Source organism: Hirundo rustica, chromosome 5, assembly GCF_015227805.2.
Source record: "Hirundo rustica isolate bHirRus1 chromosome 5, bHirRus1.pri.v3, whole genome shotgun sequence".
Taxonomy (NCBI): domain Eukaryota; kingdom Metazoa; phylum Chordata; class Aves; order Passeriformes; family Hirundinidae; genus Hirundo; species Hirundo rustica.
In genome coordinates, this window is record NC_053454.1 from 33,627,524 (window position 1) to 33,649,388 (window position 21,865).

Sequence of the window (21,865 nt, forward strand, 5' to 3'; positions counted from 1 at the left end):
CAGTTTAGATGTGGAGAGCTATCAATGATGAATTTTCTGTTATCTTCTATATTCTGTTTTTGCTACATATTCAAATAATAGTAATGCAAAAATCCACATTTCAGCTGTCTATGAGAAATGGACACAATCTTTCTTCAAGACAGCCTTAGATTAATTTGTTCACTTCTGTGTAACATAAAATTTTTGATTTTTTCATACTAGATTTTACTTTTCAGTAAAGACTTAACTCTTTTGGTATTTAAAAACAACAGAACATAATCGGATTACTGAGAATATAGAAGTGATTTCACATCCCATACTTTACATGCATTTTTAATAACCATTTGTTATTACTGTTCTGTAATATGGAAATCCATATTATTGTTAATATTGTACAAATTCACAGCTAATCACATTATAGCACCAAAGGAACAATTACAGTATGTGAATGTGTATAAAGATTAATATACATATCCTAATAAATCTCAGCTGACCCATTAATGTATAATGGGCCCAAAGGAGGCCTCATATCCTAGGTATATAAATGGCACATTTCTTTCCCCCTCCCCTCCTTTCCTCATTTTGTTTTATATGTAGAAACTGCCATAAAAAGGAAAATTAAGCCATACAAAACCACTCTGAAACATCAAGAGGCTAATCAAAAGCACAAACCACTTTCTTTTCTTATTATACGACAAGAATCACGCTAATATTTGACATGCATGTACAATGAGGATTTTGGTTTTTTTTTTTCTCTTCCTTTTGAGAATAAGGCTTCTGAAAGAGTGGACAGGCATCTATCCCACATGTGCTCTGCAATGAATAGCTATTACAAGTGGGTTAAGGGAGGGACTTTCAGCTTTAATTGTAAATTATAATGGCTGGTTCTTGGTTTAGGGGTGATACCTCCAAATGTTTCAATTAAATCTCTTGTAGTTTAAAATGAAAGGAAAAAAGAGACAAATGATCCTTTTTGTTATGTAAGATATGCCTTACAATATCACTACATAGTGACAACTCCTTGTCCTCCTGTCACATCCTGTCCCTTAGACCATGCTGCAGAAAAGCAATTTTCTGCCTCAAAAGCACTCTATTTTTTAAGTTTGTCTCTGGGCAATTTTCAGGTCTACTAGAGCTGCACAACTGTATACAGATGAGAAAGACCCAAAATAGGGCAATTTATTTGATTCCTCCTCTTCAAAACATTTAGCTGAGATTGCATATCCAACAGAGAAACCCCAACAAGAATATTCAGAGATGACCTGCAGTGACACACATCTTTTTTCAACAAAAAATTTGCATTAAACATTTTCTCCAGACTTCTCAGAGAGTCTAGATTTGACTTTTGTTTAATATGACCTTTAACACAAATATTTCCCAGGATATTAGCAGCTAATTTCTTTTTTAAAGGAAACAGAACTTGTCAGTTAAATAAAACATTTAGGGAGTTTTTCAGAGAAAGAATTTCTTTTTTTTGGTGAGCTTTTTTTTTTTTTTTTTGGAAAAAAAGATGTGCATTTATTTGAATCCAGTTTCTCTCTTGTTAGAAAGTAAAGAAACACTTGGATGGGAAAACACATCCTCCATGTGTTCAGCTGCTGGTAACTTAGCATTTATCAATGCCTGAAGCTAGTTTGACCTCAGTATTCCCCTGGCACAGCTCTACCCTAATGCAGTAAGGGCACTTCTCAACAGAGCAAAGGCCTTGCCTTTATAACCACCCACAAGTTGAAAACTACTTTGCCTGCACAGAAGTTTTTAAGGAGTTAGGATTGCTTCAAGACTGGGACCTTCATTAGCTATGAATGTATCATTCACTAATGGATCATTTGAGGCAAAAACTTAACAATGGTTTTGAGAATTGCACAGAGCTAGGTGAATTTTCAAATCTGAAAACAAATAAATCATAGGTTCCACAGTGTTCAAAATCACGTTCAAATTTGCTATATGCAGGTTTTAAAATTTTAAACCAGACTGATAGCTTATTTAGCCCTGAAGACATAAAACTATCTATTTAATTTCTCTACTATTGTCTTTTTAATTGATTGATATGTAAATTTAATTTCAGAATTTTATGCTGACATAGAAATCAATTATGTATTAAAAATCACTATTAATATTGGCATAAGAAAATAATAAAGCATAAAGTATGTCTATAACCTTATATGGTTCTGATTAGACCCCATCAGCCAAAGCATGAGTTTTCCTTGCTAATATAATAAAGACATTTAGTATGAATGAATTTTGAATTTTTATGTACCTGGCATATGAGTATATTTAAAAATTAACTGAGATGGAAACAGCCATTTTCTTTCTTTTTCTAAGGTACAGAAACAGGTTTGGGTCAGAAGGGACCTTTAAGATCAACTTGTTCAAACCCCTGCGCCATGAACAGGAACACTTCCCACTAGACCAGGTTACTCAGAGCCCAATCCAGCCTGGCCTTGAACACTTCCAGGGATGCAGAGTCCATAACCTCTCTGAGCAACCTGTTTCAGTGCCTCACCACCATCACAGTAAAGAATTTCTTCCTAATATCTAATCCAAACCTAATCTCTCTAAGTTTAAAGCTATTAGCCCTTGTCCTATCACTTGGTCGTGAAGACAGAATCTCGCTCCCGCTGTCGATCTGAAAATGCCTTTTACACTGGCCCACAGAGTCTGTGCAAGCACACACAAACTGGATTGCATTGGAAGTAAGAGAAATCTAGCACTAGCAGAATAGAGAATTTGATTGAGGGCAAATTAGATTTCCAGATATGCCTAAACTCTTGCTTTAAATTATCGGGGGAAGATTTGTTAGAATATATTGCTGTGGACAAATATGAGAGGAAGACCTTTATGATTTAGTCCTTTATGTCTCTAAGTGCTAATGTTGCCTTAGCACATCTTATATTCAGTTCCTGAGCTAGGACTGAAAAATGCGGTAACACAATTTTGTATAGTCTAAAAGAGACAGATGAATAAAACTGTAAACCATGAAAATCTTGCAAGTGGCTGAACGAGGACACTAAAAGAAAAATATAATTATTTTAAAGTATCTTCATATCTTGTCTGCTTTAGACTGCTTGAATATTTAGCTGTACAAGAAACTCATTAATGTAGATGTAGCTGGCTGGCAAACCTTTGGTTTGGTAGCTGATTGCTGTCAGTTGGTCACAGCTTGATGATTCAAAAGTCCAGGTGCACACTGATGCTCCATTAATTTAGCTTTAACAGTAATGCAATGGCTATATCAGTCAGGAGTTATCAGGAATAAAAACAACAACTAGTACTGAAAAAACCTGAAACTCCTCGGCCTTAAATTCCTCCTTTTTGCCTATTAATTGCATTCTATTTGTTTACATATTTTTTCTGTGTTTTGGTATGGATAACTAGCACATATCCAAAATCAAAATATCATTTACACCAAAGAGTCACAGAAATTACTTTACAGCAAATCTCTTACACAGTCAAGGGTCCAGAATGTCTTTTAATCATAATTTTGCAAAGCAAACAGAAAAGCATGAATAGAAAAGCTGTATAACTGACAGAAAGAGACTGAGTACTGAAGAAAAAAAGCCCTAATTCCCTGACATGAACGCTAGATTCATGTGAAGAGAAGTGCACTGTAGTATATTGAAGATTTTTTTTCTTACCAGTAAAATTAAAAAAAAAAAAAAAAAAAAAAATTAAAAACTGTGTTTGCTTCCAAAGGTTTGTATCTGTAACATACAAACAAACAAACAAACACACACAAAAAAAATCTTAATTCCATTTTATGTGAGTTTTAGGTAACCTTCCTTAAGTCAAAATTTTCTCTGTTACAAAAGTCAATCTCAAGTTGAAAGGTCTTTTCCCAATGACTATTCAGTAAAAAATGCATGAGCAGCCCTTAAAACTGGCACTGAGAACTCTCCATTCTTCTCTATGGAGACTGTACTAACCACAAGGTTGCAGTTGTGTTCCCTCTGATCCCTCTATTCCCTTTCATTTTCTAAAGTTTCTCAACATTAGTGATGAACAGGGGAGACTTCCTTAAGAATGGTGTCTAGACTGTGTGTCTAAAAGGAACTTGTTCAGAAGCCTGATTCCCTTAGGATCCCGATGGTTGGACAGCCAATGCCTGGCACCAGAGACACACAGACTGACAGCACAGACAGAATTCTAAGGCTATCAAAGGCCACTGCGCTACAGCTTTAGTTATTAACATGGGCTCGCTTAACCTCGTGAATCTTCTCACATTTACTCTCCTTCTAGTCAGCTGCAACTCCTGCTCTGACAAAGATGCCGTTTGGTCCAAAACTGAGATTTGTGGCACATCTCTTATCTCCACACTTAGGGCATGACTCCTTTTAGCATTTTATGCTGAAACTTGCCACTTAGCTTACAGCACATAATACAGAGGTTGGTGACAGTCCAAGTGGCAGATGCCTGAAACCCAAGTGATGTCATCATTCTCTGTGGTACTCATACACAAGTCTCTTATTAAAGTCACCATAAAATCATAAAATTCAGTTTCGTAAGTACAAATCTTCAGTTAAAAATGCATCTAGTCTGAACTAAAATTAAAATAAAAATCAATTTCTTATGACATAAAATAGAAAGCAAAAAGAAACAACAGAAAACAAATTTATGAAATATTTTCTTCCCTCGTCTTGCAAAAAGACATCTGAATAACGATGACTTTATTTTAACTTTGCTGTGTAATTGTAACCAACCAAGTAACAGAAATATATGCATAATAACTTTGACCTGGATGTTTGAATAGCAGATCAGACAGCTACTGAATTTCCTGAGAAGTATTACCACATGAATAGCTTGCGCTTCCTAAATGCTATCACTCAAAAGGCTTTTGGCATCTCTTTAGAGCCCTCTCACTCACTTCCTTTACACAGGAGTAAACTTAGATTTCCTCATACATTCATAGAGAAAATAACAACACCAATCAGACTTTAAAGTTTTCCTTGTACTCAAACAAATGATATAATCAAAATTATATTTACCTAAGAAAAGAAATAACTTATGTTCATGATTTTCATGTGTGCATATAATTTCTTCTATTTTGTTAGCAATGTGCTAAAATTAATTTTTATGACACCTGAGGAATTGCAGATGTTATTCAAACATTTCCCAGAATTTTTGTGATTTTATATTTTATGACTCAGAATTATTTATTAATTTCTTTAATCTCTGAACATTTCATGTAAATAATCACTAAATTCTTCTCAATTCTTATTGGTTAATTAGACTTGAACATGAGCATTTGGGACAACCTAGCTAAATAATCACTGTAAAATCTCAAGTAAACCTAAATAATTCACTTTAACATATTTTTTAATTTAAAAACCTTGGACAGGGAGAATAATTTTGTTTTATCTGCTACTTGAACAAACAAAATATCTAAAAAGAAAATAAGAATCACAGTATCGTTCACAAAAACTTGCTGTTTAATTTAAAACCCCGAACATTAGTGAAAACTTTTCTTTTTAATTGAGCTGTCTCCTAATCCCAATCTCAGCAAGGGGATCCTAGCTATTTCTTGTATTTTTTCAAATGCCTGTGTATTTTTGCCTTACCTAAGGCTAAACCTGTAGTCTGTATATATGTCCTATCTCTCTTCACTTAGCTATTTTTTAGCTGGGTGATTGTCAAGTGTTAAGCAAATTGGACAAAAAAGGAAGTCTTAAAGATAATTAAGACCCTTACAAGTTTCAGGGAAGGAGATCTAAATTAATATCCCCAGGGAGAGGAATGTGGATAGGAGATGGCTGGGCTACTCAGCATTCAGGGAGCTGCAGACTAAGCACAGCTCTATTGTTTCTCAGGCAAAGAGTGTAATAAGGAGAACAGGGAAATGAGGGTTGCAGTTGAAATTGGTGACCTTAGAGTACATAGAAAATAAGATTTCCAGAGGAGAGCTGGCTTTATTAGTTCTACTTCCTTAAGCATCATTTTCTGCTAGTTGGCAGACTACTCAACTTTTCTGTGATCCCAGTTTCAGCAGATTCCAAAGAATTTAGATGCAAGGGAAAAAAAAAAAAAACAAACAACCCTAAGCAAAACAAAAAAACCCCCACCCCCATATAAACTGAAAGAAAAAATGTGCATAGTTTTACAGCAAAGTTTTTTCTCCATTGGAGAGGAATACTATTTAATAATAATGACAGTTTATATTTCTGGAAGTTAATGTACTGTGCACATTCAATGGATATTTGAACTTAGTTGAATGCAAGTATCTTCATAAGGGTTCAGAGCTACAGTCTTCAAAGGGGTAAACTTGCCTTTAAAAGTTCTGTGTTAGAACTTACACTGGATTTTTTACTAAACTCCTCATAAACTGTTGAAGTTTCAAAAAAACCTCTATAAAATAATCAGAGGTGGATTAACCCCACTCTGACACAATAGGTTAAACCCAAAATGTGTTTAATCCCACTTTCTTCACATATATTTATATTTATACAAGATTTAATATATTTATCAATGTATGACCATCCTTTTTTTTTTTTTTTTTTAAATTAAGTCCCTTTACCTTTTGTAAAATGTCAAATTTGAACAAAATATCAAATATGTGCAAAATGCAATAAAGACAGCGAATTACTGAATCTAGAACCATCTGGTAGATCACACTGAAGCACATGGTTGTATAAAAAGAAATTAAAACAGGAAAATATGATATTACAAGGTATTGGCATCTTGGCATTGGTCACTTCTTTATAGCATGGATGTAGTCAAAAGTTAAAAAGCCTTTTTTTTTTTTGATCTAACAGATATGTGATGTACTGGAAAATGTTAATGATTATATTTGATCCTTTCTGGTAACATCCTAACTTCTAAAAAGCTGCTTCCCTCTCTTAGTGGGGATAAAGCAGTTGCTGTGGTACCAACAGAACTTATGATCACCCAATTACCTGTTATTAGTATACCAGCTGCTCTTGCAAGATTTCAAAAAATGTCATTACAAATTAAAATAATGAGCTGTGAACTGTATGCCTATACTTGGGATCCGGCATGGAAAGAAGAAGAAAATCAAGGTCCTTAATTGTTGGATGGTGGACAGTTCCATCCTGTCCATTTTAAAAGAAACTACACATGCAAAATATCATAGTATGATCAAAAAGAAAGTTATTCCATAAAGCTACTGTAAATCAATAAAACAGCCTCTAAAGATAGAAAAAATGAGTTGACAGAGTAGTTTAAATGGAAACACAGTTAAAGAAGGTCTTTCTCAAAAGATGAATGCTCCCATTGCTTCATGATTTCAATGGCAGGCACTCTTTCCATCATATCTGACTGAACTAAATATTACAGTATGTGGGTTTGAGTACCACAATCCTACTAGATGAAAAACTGTAGAAAGAAAACTCATACATTTATTTTTTTGAAACTGTTATTACACCCCATCCAAGACTAAAGACCTACTTCAGTTCAAAGAGATTCACACAAATCCTCAAAAACCAATCATGATACTGATTTACCTGTGTATCTGTACCCAAATGCAAACCTCTAAATTACTATGTAGCCACAACTCCATCACATAGTTGATACAGAAAAAGAGAAAGAACATTGATAGAGCATGCATATCTATGGAAATCTACTAATTTCTTGCCCTCTTCTTTCTCTTCACTCTGTCCCCTGATTACAAGTAGTCACAGAAATTAGTGACAATTCTAACACATACTTGAGGAAGAATAGCACCACTGTTCACTCTTTAAGCAGAGAGACAGATATAATAGGTAAGCCAGCCCTTCCTTTTTCCTGAAAATGTTCCATTAATCAAAAGACATTATTTTACTAGGCTGATGCCATAATACTTCAATTAATATTTCTTTTGAAGATGATCTGGTCCTTTAAACTGACATACTTCAAGCACTCATATGGTTAAGAAAAAAAAAAGAAAAAAATTAACATGACATCATATAGTCATAAAAGATACATCATTGCTGTCTGAATAGGAGATAATAGCAATAAATAGTTAATATTGAATGACAGCTAAGCAACTTTTCTTCCTCATGTCTTAGTTGTAATACGTGCAACCAACACTTAAATAATTTGCAGTCTTAGATCCTGCACTTATTTACAGCTTCCAAACTGTTCCAAGCAAGGTTAAATATTTTTTTTATCTGTTCCTGTACTTTATACTGTTATGTTTTATGATACCGCAAATATTCCTGAGCCATGGGTTACTATTTCACTATCTACACATCTAGTTTTAAGACTGAAAATCTCTTCATCTTAAGCAGGGTAAATCTGCTGTGATAGCCTCAAATGACCTGAAAAGTTTTTTTCAGCGCTGAACTATGTAACTTAGCCTTATGGAACTACTAAGGTTACCACATCATTCCCAGACTGCCCTGAAGGTATCAGAATTTCTGCAGTGCTGTGATTTCACTCTAGGCATACTCCCCAAACCAGAAAGATCCCAGAACAAAGCCTCTAATTATCTTCCTTAATTCCTACACTTGGGAAACTTTCATCTTGCCATATTTGGGGTGTTATGATAAATTTATAGCATTCCAGAACTCTTAGCCATGAGAAAGTAACAGGAAGAGAGGGAAAATCTTGTGTGCTCTCAGGAAATAAAATTTCTCTCTGTGAAACAGTATTTTGAAAAGCTGCTTCTTATAGTTTGAGTAGTTAGCCCATGGTAGTGTTCTATAAATACTTATAAGTCTAGAGAAATAAGTGATGTTAGATAGCTCAAGTTACTATTTAAAGAAGTGAGGAAAACCCCCACAAGCAACACCTGCATATGTGGGGTTTTCTGAAAATGAGAAAATATAAACCCCTCAGGTCAACACAGCTTTTTGAAAAACAAGTTTCTTTGCATGAAGGAACTGTTTTCCCCATGTGGTCACTCACCAATATTTATGAGGGAAGGTCACTTGGAATGCCACCAGCAGATGAAAAAACAGGAGGAAAGGAGGGGCTTTCTGTCTTCACTGAGCTGGGTGATTCTGCCAAAGTGATAGCCGACATTGACATTACAGAAGGGAAAGGTTGGCGTAGTCTCACAGTCCCAGCTCTGCTGCAGAAACAAAACAAAAACCCAGAAATAAAAACACATGTATACTTTTCAAATAAGCATAATGTCAAAACATTAAAAGTCTGATATCTGGAATATAAATGACACTTTAATCTTGGCTTTGAAATAGCTATCTCCAATCTACTTTAAAAATAAGATTTAAAGACCCCTATGAAATCGAATGTTCTTCCATAAAATTAATCAATCACTTTAAGGGTTTAGTGGAAAGAAATGGCCATAAACACCTTATGTGCTCAGCTGGTGGTAGAAGGCAGACAAAAATTATAATTCTGATAAAAATGAGGAAAAGCTGAGATTTGAAGACTGCATGCAGAATACATGGCAGGGAATGACAGAAAATTTTATAGGTGAACGTAGTTGACGGAAAACTTAAGGGAAAATTGAAGGATTAATGAAAGGTCCCCCCTTTTTTTTTTTTTTTTTTTTAAATTATTTCATTTTCTTAGTATCTGTGTGAATTTTTACCTATACGTCTTATACGTCCTAAAAGAAAAAACTGTGATGAATAAATAAACAGCTCTAGAAATCTTCAATAGGGTCCTTTACCTTGCAGGGAATATTATCACTGGCTTTTGATACAATTTCTGCTGCAGGGAAAGACTTTCAAAGCTCAGAATGCTGAAGTATTGCCAGGCACTCAAAGACCCCCTGCTGTGCGCGTCAAACTAAGAAATCTCTCTGAACTTGTCGAATTAAAAGTCATCTCTCTCTCTCTGCAACCCCTGCATGAGCTGGGAAGCTCTGTCCTCATTTTTTTAGGCCTTCCACGATAAACAAATGGAGCCTGAAGCATCTTTATTCTTTTCAGGCACATAATTAAAATTCTTTTAAAAATGTAATTGAAGGCAATGAATTTCAAAAGGACGTTCTAGTTAACAACGAGGCTAGAACTGTTTCAGTAGGCCATACTACTTTACCATTCAATTTTCTTTCAAAGGTAAAAGCAAAACAGCTTGTTATGATTCTGGAATTATTTATTTTTTTTAAATTATTTTTTTATTTTGTTTGTACATCAGTAGTCTGCATCAAACCTAAACATCTCAGCAGGATTTATGTTTTCTGGAATGTCATAAGACTTAATTACTGAAAGAGCAAAGAGACGTATACTATCAAAATATGAACAAAGCAGAAAGTATTCTCGGTTTCTCAAAATCATTATTTATATATCCCCTAAAAATTAAAGAATATACTTATTGAAGTACTTGTATTTTCCTGGCAACCCTCTTTCATTAACTGTAAATATTCGCAACTGTGCAAATTTTAAAAAATCTGATAATGCATAGAATGGTAATTTTCTGTGATGACTGTTCCTGTAAATACACTGTAACATATATTTGATGTTGCCAAGAAAAGAGCAAGTGCTGATATAATTTATTATTTCAAATGAGTATAAAAGGAAAAAAAAAAACCCTATCTCCCTGGATTTGAATTCCAGGGATTATCACACAAAATTAACTTAAAGGAGGTAGGAGACAAGACAGTGTTTCAGAAAGTCATCTCTAAGATGACCTCCTGGAGAGCTTAAAATCTAAACATTTTTTTTTTTTCTTTCTTTCTTTTAAATATCTCTTTTAGAATGACTTTCAGCACCTCTCTCTGTTGAAAGTAAAGATTCAGTTTTCACATGTTTCCTCCATGCTATGTTTTTAAAACTGGTACTTCTGGCTATAAATGACCATATGAAATACATTTTTTAAGAGCTTTTCCCTAGAGAAACTAGAGATGGAGATGTTTTAAGGAATGTTATTTTCAGTTCTTGTAGTATTAAGAAAAAGCCAAAAAAGGTGCTGCAAGGAAGCGCTACTCCCGCAACTTCTGGGTAGTACTCCGCCTCTGATACTTATGATGCCTCTGGGAGAACTGAGACAACGCAGCTAACAAAGCTCCATCCTTGGTGGGGGAAACACAGCATGTGTTCTGCATGGGTCAACAACTGTTCTGACTAGTATAGAGGCAGAAAAAGGACCCAGTCAGCTCAACTGGAAAAGACAATGCCAAAGCAGATCTAGCAGAAGCAAACTAGGGGTTTCGCTACACCTTCAAGTAATAACTCTTCAAGTCAGATACTATTTCTTTCCTAGGTTTTTTGATTTTGTTTCTGTTTTATGTAAAACCTGGGTGCAGCACAGGGCACAGCCCAGAGGTCATGCTGAACAGGCAATACAGAGAACAGTGGACCAAGGCTGACCCTCTCTGTCTTCTGCAGATGTCTCACATTACATCAGCAGGTTTGAAATACATTCCCACATGCCTTCATTTCGCACCCAGAACGCGTAATATACAACTTTTACAGGATGCACAGAGACCACCCATTATGCTCCAATCTGGACAAAATTCCTAACTGTGGTGGTGCAGAACTGTTTTATTGGGTTTTTATAAGAAGTTTATGTTATGGTTCATTTCACTATATCCCCAATGTTGTAACTCCTTTTTGTGTTTTCTGTATAACAAGGTGTTTTGTGTCAGTCCTCCCACTCCTCACCTGACTTGTAACATCCCCTCTGCCCGCCCCCCCCCCTCCACCTCTGGGGCAGCCTGTCTATCACTTTGAGGGTCCCTCCCGGATTGTGAAATCTCAGGGAGAGGGCTTCAGGTGATAGGTCCCCTGGGGGGAATTCCTTTAGCTTTGGATTTAGTGGTCCAAGGCTTGGGGGTGGGCACACCTTGTTACCCCCTGAATCCCCTGATTTGTTGTCTTGTTGTATCCTCCCTGGAACCCCTCCCCGGCTTATAAGGGGTAGGAGGGAGATTCAAATGCTCTCAGCCCAGAGCTCTCTCTCTGCTCCTCAGCTCTGGAGCTAATAAACATCTTTTAACCTGCTAAGCTGAGAGCCAGCCTTTTCTCTTCTGCTGCCGTTGCTGTCACGACACTATTGGTCCAGCTGCTGAGAAGCTGACCAGCAGGTAAATAGCCTGTGTGCCCATCCAAACTGGAAACATCTGTGGCTGTGTTGACCCGAGCTAGCCAGAGGTCATCTCCCGCCCGGAGCGGGGACACACCTAACAAGTAATGGTCATACCTTAGAACCAGTAAGACACCACACTGGCAAGAACAGCATGACCAAAGGATATTCATATAGTTATACCAGTGTATTGCTTACATGGGTGCAGTCTTATCATTCCAAGCAATCAAAAGAATAAGGCAGTTCCTACTATGCCTTGTATCCTTATTACAAAAAAGTGAACTCTTCTTAGCTTTCCCTTCAGAAAACTAGGGAGATTTATTACAGTGTATTTATTATGTTTCATTGTATACAGTATCTTAATTGCCATGCAATCCACAGAAAACATAGGAGTACTCATCAAGAAAGATGAATGAACAAAACCCATTAAATTAAAATTGTAGGCAAATTAGTATTTTCAAACTTCATTTCTGCTGTAAAACTGAATTAATGAAAGCATTGTGATTACAAAAAGGAATTCATCTTTCACCACATTTTTTTCTGTAGAATGTGAAGGACATTGGACAAAACATAAGAAACAAAAACTGCATCAAAGAGACAGCATCTGATATTTAAGAAAAAAACCAGTGTGATCCAGCATGAGTATTTAATGTCCATTTGCAGAATAAGTTAAAGGCTCCTTTAAGTTCACTGAGCACTCACTGTAAAGTTTAGGGAAGATCAGTAGCTTAGAAAAAAGTGGCTACTGAAATATGAGTCACGTTTATGAACAAAAGTGATCAAGGTCTACTTGCATGCTAGAGTGTCTTCAGTTTATTCCACTGCAGTACACATATTACTTGATTCAAAGGTGTGTGAATATAAGGCACCAGGCCTATCTACTGTCGCTGGGCCTGAAATTCTCATTTGTTATGTCTGACTTCCTTTATTGATTTATTTTGCCTAAACAGAAGCTGAAATCATTTTTATAAGACTTGGGAACACAAATGTTTACAATATTTACTGTACAGTAAATTTAAAATACAATAATTTCACATTAATTCCTTTTTCTCCTCCAAACTAAAATTATTTAAAAAGCTAAAATTATTATTTAAAAAATTAAAAAATTATTTAAACTTTGTTCCCACTCATATACTGCTATTATGACAGTGATGTTATACAAACATATACATTCTTACCTGTCTTAAAGATTTCAGATACCTTTTTCAGTGGAGGAAAAAAAAAAAAAGCTTTATACCTCATTGCTAAATAAGAGGTTAATGCAAATAATTTATTACTTCAAATGACACTTGTTGCTTATGAACATCTACCTCTTATATGCTATAAAATTAATATTTAACTTGGGCAGAAGATTAGGATACCTATAGTAAAGCTCTTTAAGATACAGTTTTGATCTAGCAGCTCAGCATTTTGTAGACAAAACTGTTGGCAGATGTTGCCTTGATAATTTGGTATGAGGTAGTGCTATTTCAGAAGAGGGAGTAAGTGAACATAAACCCAATTATGACTTCAACAAGAAGAGCAAGGCAGAATATTTCTGCTGTTCTCTCTCTTCTCCAAAATACTTTGATTTCCATATCCTAAGACAATTTTCCAAACATTGTAAAAAACTATCATGCATCAGAATTTAAATTTTTGGTGACTGGAATGCTCTTCTGTTTTATTCCTGTGTCTTCCTTTTTTAGATTAATACAGATATGTGGCTACTTGACTGTACTGTTAAATCATATATTCTGTAATTACAAAATACCATTCTACATGATAGATGTAAAGGAATGATTAGAACAGAATAGTGAGGAATTCCTTAGTGAAATTGGATATCAAATGAGCTGTACAGATTTAAAAAATATTAAAAATACAAGCATAACCTTGTAAGCAGGTTCGATGTCCCATATCAATACTGATTTTATGATATAGAGGTAGTAATCAGAAAAAAAAAAAAAATCAAGAAGTCTGTTACTTTGCTTTTTCTAACCCTCTTGGATGTGGGCAACATGGTGGCCTCCACAAAAAATCTTAAACATTAGAAATTATCTGAAGTACTTGAAAACTGAAATTAGCATTTATTTGCATGATGTATTAGTAGATGCTAATGAGGAGAACAGATAATCAATAAAATAGACCATAGATTAATTACTGTGCACCTAATCCATCTACTATGTTCAAGGTCTTACAAATAATTTTAGAGTATGAAAGGGAAATGTTACTTCTTTTCTGACAATTCTGTTTGTATATAAAATTGCAGTATTGAAAGTAACTATTAATGATATGAAGGAAAAGTCTGAGTGAAATCTTTCTGATGATTTTATAGAGGACCTATTAAGCAAGCATTTTTTCAGAAGGAGGTGCAAATATAGATTACAGAAAATCTGGTGGTCTTGTTGCCACAAGAGCAAAGACGAAACTGATAACATTTTGCAGAAAATCCTAAGTCTGTGCTGATGTAACTCAATCCTATTATATCTTGATGTATTTAATACTTTCTTTGGGTTGACATTCTATTATGAATAATCCTTCCCTATCAGTTGTGAAGGAACCCTGTGACCCTTAATTGCTGCTGCTGTACTGTACCTAAGAGTTTGAGAATGGAGTAAGAATGGACCCACTTCATTTTAACTGCAGACTTTTCAATTCTTTGAAAAAGGCCAAATTAACACTGTTATAAATCTGAGTCATACGTAGCTGAAATCTACTCCATTAATATAAACGTTCTTTAAATGTTAAAAATCAACTGTGAAAGATTCCTGCACATTGAATCTCTAGACTGCTATTCATTCTCATATTCACAATACAGCAAAATATACTTTTGCATTTTTTTCTCCTTAAAATATAATAGAAAACGTGCTGTTCTTATTAACAATTGTGGTATCTTTTCCTCTGGATATAGTCCATTGTGCAGTCAAATTTGGAAGTTCTTTGAAACAAATTACTGTGGCAGCTTTACCTTTATACAGTTCAGAGCAAGCCACTGATGGCACAGAGTGTATCTGTCGAACTCGGTGCTAAAGGACAGAACAGGAAACTGACACAGTTATGACAGGCAAACACTTCTTATCAGCAAGAACTTTATGTTTGTTATTACATAGTCTTAGAATTCCTTGTTACATACTCATGTAAATAGGACCACCATAAAAATTGTGAATTCTGAAATACCTTTCCAGACAGAATTAAGCCTGGAGAAAATTATGGAGAAAATGGAGCACCTTTTAAAATTATCACATTTTTTACTGCAGTGCTAATATTTTTATTGAAAATATGTTGGTGTAAAGAAGTACTATATCTGCTAACTAAAAACATGCAGTATTTTACATTTGAATTCAAAACTATGTGAATTTCTTGAGTTGCAATTAATAAATAAAATGGATAGCTCATACAGTGCTTTCAGCAAATTTTTTTAAGCAGTTGTTTGTAAATTCAAATTTTACAGAAGTTAGATCTCAATTCCTGAACTCCAGCATGTTCACGTATTACCTGGAGCCACTACACTATAACTATTTTAATTTCTTGAAATCCAAGAAATAATTAATTTTGTCATTAATTTAGGAAATGACATATGCTTAAAAGCTTCTTAAAAAAACCAAACATGTAAGTCCCAGAAAATCAACAAAGAATAAAATTCATAGGTTCTAATCTTGAATTTGCTGTATAATGCATTTAAACATATGCTTTGCTTTAAGGACTGGAGGCTTAATACATTAGATCTTAAAAACTCACTAACTAGATGCACAGGACATATATTTATAATGCTATATCCTGTAAAATTAGGCTTCTTAACAGTAATTTCTTGTATCGCTTAGGATATTTCTTTTATTCTAAATGCAAAATGTTCATATTTGAGTGAAAGATAATTTCTGAGTTTTAAATCAATTTTAAATTATACCCAGGGAATAAACATAAAGCAGAACTATTGTATCGGCTCGCAAAAATGCTGCAAGCTCATTCTGCTATTTAGGGGCTTAGGTGATAGAACAGATTTTAATGTAAATAAACGGCTTAGTCGCTAAGTACATAAGACTGGCTGCAGTATGAGTAGATTAGTTACAACGATAAGTTGAAAGCAATCACAGATTGTGGTAAACACATTTTCTTTTTTGAGTATTTCCACAAAATAACTTGCTCATGTTTACATATGGTAGAGACGCTCACTGGCATTATTTTGGCATTAATTTTGTTTTCATTTCAGTTTGCCACTTTGTTTTAGGTATGCATATGCTCGATTATATGGCAGCATATAATTTATTGACACATTATAACTGGTTTGTGCTTGTCATAACTTCATGTTATGTTGTATGCAACAATTGGAAAAACATCTACAGAATGAGGTTTTAGTCAAAACTTTCCTTGTAAGGGTTGGAGAGAGTTCTGTGGTCCATGATGAATGGACACATATAGAGTGGATGTTCTGGAGGACCCAGTGTGCATTGCACAGGCAGCAGCATGTAGGATTAGCCTTGAGCCTCTGCTCACCCGTTTGCTGCACATCATGTGGTTGGCATCCAGTTCTTTTTCAAAATCCAGTCCTTCAAATAATCTTGCATTCTAGAAAGTATACAAAACCTGAAATATTTTTCTAAATAAAGCTTATTACATCTAAGTACTATTTTATTATAGACTAGAGGTTTTTTTTTTCTAATGTCAACAGATGTACTAGGGATCATGAAACCACAGAAGAACCATTGAAGTCCCTTGTTTAAAGAGTAATTCAGTGGTATGTACCCCCATAACTATAATATATTAAGAAACCAACTATAATTTTATTTACGGTTTTGGTCTGAAATTATGAAAGAAACAAGACTTCAGCAAATATTGAAGTAAAAAATATTTAAGGACATGGTAAAAGGAGAAAAAACATACCCACTCATATACTCATATACATTCATATCTGCTTTTGCCATTTTCTGTGATGGCAATCTGACAGATTCTAAGTGAGCTAAACAGTTTTATTTTTAAACCAGAAATGTGATAGATTTGATATTGGCTTCAGAGAAACTTAAGTTGAAGACGGAGTGCAGAGAAGAACTGTGATATAGAGAAGAATCTGGCCAGAGTCTGAAGGAAGATTTCTAGTGGAGCTCTTTAAATGAGGTGGATCTTCTGTAAAATCTTAATGAGTCAGGTAAAATGGAATGTATCAGTGTAGGTCACTTACACATTCTCTTTATTTTCAACAGGTAAAAACCATGAAAGTTCTTACAGCAAGTCCTTTATGAGTTAGTCAAATACATTAACAGAACATAACTAAATGGAATCGAATGTAAAAATGCAAAATTCTACACATATGAACTAAATAATCAGAATGTATGCATTAAGTATTGTGTTTATGAAATGAAAAGGCTGAAAATATTTTTTGTGTTTAGCCTTCCCAAACAGAATCTGAAAAGGAATATAATCACTGTCCAGAGTGGTAAACAAAAACTGTGGAAGAAACTAAGTTCAAGATGTGAGAATGAATGTATATAACTGGAAATAATTAGCACAGGTGAAGACTCAGAGGAAATGTTCTAACCACCCAAACCGAATTGTTCTGGACTATTAATGCATTCTTCCATAGTGGAAACTAATCCTGACCCGTGAGACCCATTTACAGAATGTCATTTCCTGAGACAGAAGAAGCTTTCTTAAGAAAGAAGACAGCAGAAAAAATATATATTAAAGATACTCTATAAAGATTCATTTTCAAAGGCACCAGACTTATGTTTTTAGGCATGATTTCTATTTACAATATTAGGCATCACAGATACCTCTACATCAGGTTTTAATCCCTTCAAGAAGTTGATTTAGACTGAGATATCAACTATTATTTTTCTGAGTATTACATTGTGCTCTTTATAGGTAACAGCATGTTTCTTTTAATATTATATTTCTTTACTAAGCTCCCTTATTTTCCTTACAACTTCCTGACATTTATCTAGATCCTGTTTTTTTTTTTTTTTTTTTTTTTTTTTTTAAATTTCCATGAAGTTGTGTAAGAGATAGTATCGTACATTTTGTGACAAGGGTAGAAAAAAGACAATTTTACAGTTTCTTCTTTGTTCTAGGGAGCGAATACTTTGCACTAGCAGGTTATATTCTTTTCTCAGGTTCATAAATCATGGCAGGGCTATTAGGATAAAATGGCATCAAAGAGGAGAGACTAGCACCCAAAAAACCTGCTTTAGACTTCCGTATTTTCTAGTTTTAATTGACTTAAGCAACTATGGCAACCTAAGATTTTGTACAATATAAAGGTAAACAAACTTTGCTAGTAATTAATCTCTATGAACTAGAAAAATTATTCCAAAATTACAGTATTAAGCTATTGTCAACGTACTGTTTGCTCATTTTCCTTCTTCATCTCATCATACTAAACCTTAAAATCCACATGAAGTTAGAAAAATTCTTCCTTATTCTGAACTAGTGGAATTATAGATCTGTACTCTTCTGCCCTGTTTCCGCGGTTCTTATTATAGGCTCCAGAACTGAAATTCCCAGTTTTCTTAGGATTAGTAACTTAAAAAAAAAAATTACAATCTCAATAGTTTGCTGGGTCTTTTCCAGCAGGAATGAATTCTTCCTCCAGTTTACATTCTAGCTGAGTGCAGTAGTTGGGAAAGTGGCACTCTCCCACAGTTGCATTTCCCACTTCATTATCCCACTTCACAAAATTATTTTAGACTCAGGACTTGGCTTTTGTGTATTCCAGGGTACAGCAATGTATCTGTGATTTAGTGTCTATTGGTCTGTGTTTCACTTTACAATATTACTTTGCTCCTTGTCAAAAAAGAATGTGTGCTTAACTGTATTTTACCGAACCACTAAAAATAAGAAATATAAAAACATGTCCATATGTGCCTGAAAATCTTATGAAAACAGAAGGCAATAGGGTGTCTAACTGCCAAAGTCACCTCAACACCTGCACTCACAGCATTCAAAGCAGAGAACTGTTAAAGTTGGAAAAGACCTTTACGATCATGAAGTCCAACCTTCAGCCTAGAAACATTACCACTGCCTTCACCATCAAACCATGTACTCATGTGCTGTATCCACAGTTTTTCTGACACTTCCAGGGATGATGACTCCACCACTTCCCTGCACACTCTCTCCCAATGCTTTATAACCTTTCCTGTGAAAAAATTATCCTAATACCAAATCCATCTTCTGTGGTGCAACGCAAGGACATTTTTTCTCATCCTGTCACTTGTTACCTGGGAGAAGACACAGACACCCAACACATTATAACCTCACTTCAGGCAGTTGTAGAGAGCGATAGGGTCTTCCCTGAGCCTCCTTTTCTCCAGTTTAAACACAGTTTAGGGCACCTGGCCTTACTCAATCTCATACAATTGACCTTGGCCCATTGATCCAGCCTGGCCAGATCTTTTTGTAGAGCACTTCTAACATCCAGCAGATCAACTCTCCCAACCAACTTCGTGTAGTCCATGAAAAGGAAAAACTGCTACCCTTTAGTTAAACATTCTCATTCAGCACAGCAATATCCATGGAAGAGGTCAATTTATGTGATACAATTTACTGTGAAATTACAAGTTTTGAACAAAACCCTAAGTTACTAATTTTCAACCTCTGCTTTTCTTTTAACTGGCACATATTTGAAAATTACTAAACTAAGTATAAAGAGTATTTTAAAGTAGTCTGTGCTGGTTAAAATTTTCTTTAATGAATTAAAGACAGCAGAAAGATGGCATCAGGATGAACACTGGGGATCATTAAAAGAATTTGATTTTGATACAGAATGTTATATTTTGAAGCACTCTAGGTGCTGCTTACATATAGAAAACTGAGAACAGTGGTATTTTTGCCTGAGCTCTATCAAGATTTTATGCATTTATTTATTTAACCAATAGAAGTATCAGAGAACCCAGTTCAAGTATTACATCCCTTGAATGTCATCCTACAGGAAATAAAGAAGTACACAGACCATTCTATGCTAGAACTCTAAAATTCCAGCGGCGTTTTTAATTTGTTTCTTGCATTCTAGCTTTTAAATACCTGGTATTCCTGTCTTCTTTTTCACACACAATCAGCTGATGTTCTGTGCAGTGCTGCAGCAAAAAAGTTCTCCATAAAGCAGTAAAAAATGTTCAGTTTTTATGGAGAAAGAAAGAAAATTGGAGACTGCCAGACAGTCACATATGTCAGTAAACTGCAAAATAGGTCTAATCCCTACAATTCTGATTTTAAAAGTAGAAAAGTTCCATGTACAAACTGAGACATACATCTGTCTTAGCACTGTTACCTTTTGCTGAAGTTTCAAAATAGGTACTTTCAAAGAAAAAAAATTAACCCTATGATGTGTGTGTATATCATTAAAATATTTCAGGTCAGAAAATGAAGAGCTGAATACAACTTTAACGAAAACTAGAATTTTTAAGACTCTTTTACAGAATCCTATACCGTATCTGTACTTAGAGAGTTAAGACCCAAAACATTGCAGTGTTTCAATCTGTCTCATTTATATTTTGTTTTAATTTTTGCTTTTCCTCCCAGCTTGACTATACATCACAGCCCTCAACCAAGAAAGAAATTGGGGCAGTGAGTTATTTCAACCTAATGACTAGGTTTTACACGAGCAAGGTAGTGTTAAGAACAAATTACAGAACAAAATGCTGAAAATACAAAAAGGTCTCTATGATTTATTTGATTTATTACACAGAGATTGTTATGTTCAATTCCATACCATACATGCAGCTGAATTTCTTGGTGGCTAGTCTATATGTACATCTATATACTAAGAAAAATACTGAAAGATTTATATTAACATTCTTAATTTTATAGTTTCTTGAACTACTTTGTCTTTTTATGTTTTACATTATAGCCATGATTCCTCATTTTAATAAAATAACATATGCATAGAAGCTTGATAATATTATATTTTTCTTAATTCAATGAAAGGTATGAAATACTTACATATGTTGAATCGTCACAGAAGGAAAACTCCATATTTTGAAGACAATATAAAGGGGGTAAAACCCTAGAAGTATTTGCACAAATACTTTAAATAATTCTTTTGAATAACTAGTGCACACACAATAATTCAGATCCCTTACAACATGCTGTAGATATTGATGATGAAATTAAGAAAGATCATTAAATTCTTCAGGCAGCTACACATACAGCTTGATCACTATTTCTTTTATGGAAAAGAACCCTAAACTATATTTCCTAGTGTATTCAAAAGATGAGAATTTTCAAGCTATTTCTTGGGTTTTAGTTTGTAAATATGCTGGTGGATCACATAACTTTAATGCACAATAGTTTTACACAGAAACACTTTCTATGGCTTCACAGGGTGTTCAAAGACTAGAAATCACAGTTTATTCAATGAGTTCTGCTGTGGTTCTTCTATCCAAGTACAAAACCATTTGCAACCATGTGTTACCACACAGGGTATCAGAGTCTTTCCCTCTTTTGATGAAGCCAGATTGAAAAACTTTTTCCTATAGATAGGAACTTATCTAAGACCTAGGCGAACTTCCACCTAATAATTTTCTATTAAATGATTATCAAAATTCTCAGACAATTATTAAAAAATACTCTGTGTATCTAGCATCTGGTACACACCTCCTAAAAGCAAAACATACCAAAATAGATTTCAAATGCATGACATTCTCCTTCATACAAAATCTTCTGACTGCTGTAATTCCATATTATATATAGCATCTGCCAGGTTTCTCTGGATATCTAACTTCTCCAATTTACTCTTCTTACTACAGCCTGTGAGGTTTACGAGTATGCCCAGCCAGAGAGACAGCTGTGAGATTAGCATTGTAACCCATGAACAGCAACTCTGAAGCAGTTTCTTCTGAATTATACAGCTGCACTGAGATGCAACCAAAACACATAACTCTTAAGGTAACTTGCTTATTAAGATGAATACAGACAGAAACAAAACAGCTCTAATAAATTTTACCTTAAATTTTAAATAAATAAATAAATAAACAAAGAAATAACTAAATAAATA

The 21,865-nt window shown here is 34.5% G+C and overlaps 1 protein-coding gene across 7 annotated transcripts in view; it reads right to left on the minus strand.

Annotated features, from left to right (window-relative positions):
- The window catches only part of TENM3 (teneurin transmembrane protein 3), an 844,329-nt gene that overhangs the window by 772,818 nt on the left and 49,646 nt on the right, over window positions 1–21,865 (minus strand). For all 7 annotated transcript variants that reach the window (XM_058420808.1, XM_058420807.1, XM_058420806.1 and 4 more), the window contains exon 2: window positions 8,821–8,986. The gene's annotated coding sequence lies outside the window, so the exon portion shown is untranslated. The remainder of the gene's footprint in view (window positions 1–8,820; window positions 8,987–21,865) is intronic.